Source organism: Myodes glareolus, chromosome 3 (genome assembly GCF_982192425.1).
Source record: "Myodes glareolus chromosome 3, mMyoGla1.1, whole genome shotgun sequence".
Classification (NCBI taxonomy): domain Eukaryota; kingdom Metazoa; phylum Chordata; class Mammalia; order Rodentia; family Cricetidae; genus Myodes; species Myodes glareolus.
In genome coordinates this window covers 109,237,318-109,238,668 of record NC_142028.1, presented here as the reverse complement: position 1 = coordinate 109,238,668, position 1,351 = coordinate 109,237,318, and positions in this window count along the sequence as shown.

Sequence of the window (1,351 nt, the reverse complement as noted above, 5' to 3'; positions counted from 1 at the left end):
GTATCAAATTGAACAAGAACTATGGAGTACAGATGTATGGATTTCTCCACATATTTTCATAACAAGCCTGTCAGTTCTACTGCCCTCATTTTATGACCTCTGTAATGGCTAATATTGTCTACTTGACAGAATCTAAAACAGAGTTTCTCAATTTTCCCAATACTGTGACCCTTTAACACAGTTCCGTGTGTTGTGGTGCCCCAGCCACAAAATTATTTTTTGGTCACTTCATAGCTGTAAATTTGTTACTGTTACGAATTGTAATGTAAATAATCTGATATACTGGATGTCTGATATCAGCCTACAAAGGGGTTGCGTCCCATAGGCTGAGAACCACTGATCTAAAGTCACCTAGGAGACAAATCTGTGGGTATGTCTGCGAGGGAGCTTCTGGATTGGATTGAATCTAGGTGGGAAGATTCACCTCACTGGGAAGGATGTCATTCTGTCATCCCATAACGAAACAGAGAGAGGGAGACGGGCACCAGCATTCATCTCTTTCTTCCTCCTGACTGCAGATGCGATGAGACCAGCAGCCTGTCTTCTGCTGCAGCGACGTTCAGCCATCATGGGCTGTATCCCCTGACCACTCAAAACACACGCCTCTTTCCGCGACTTGCTTTTGTCCTGTATTTTCACAGCAGTGAGAAAAGTCACTTGCACTGGCTAGCCTGCATGCACTCTGCCAGAAACACCCTAGGATTTTGTCTTTGCCTACCCTTTGTTCCACTGAGCTGTTTAAAAGTTAAAAGTATCATTTCTGAATATCTTAGTTTGAGTACTTTTTGCTTTTAGAAATTAAATCTACAAGTTTCGTATTCTTCCCTCTTTTTTTTTAACATGGTTTCTGAATTTCATCTTCCTCCACTCCAAAATAATCAGATGTAATTCTATAAAGAGAACTGACAGGACAATAACATCTATGATATTATATGTGTGCGTATGTTCATACACATATATGTGTGCATGTATGCATACAATATGTATGTGTGTAGATTCGTTCATACACACACATATATTGTTTGAACAAAAATGAGTATTTTTCACAATGTGTATATTTCAGGCAATATGAAGAACTGTTTTGCCATAATTTATAGTTGTGGGGTATCTGAAGATTGCACCCAGATTTCATGCCGTGTTTATCTTCTTTTCCCCTCCAGCCTCCAACAGTCCGGTTACATATCTAGAGCACTGTACCACTGGCTTAATTCTACAGGAGATTCTAGCCAGAGACTTGGTTAATTCTGAAGGTTGGAGCACCAGATATAGTGAGGGGCTATGAAGCCAAGGGAAATGAATGGCAGAGAAATGCCCGAGTAGCAGGGTAGTAACCCCACTCCAGCACACACAC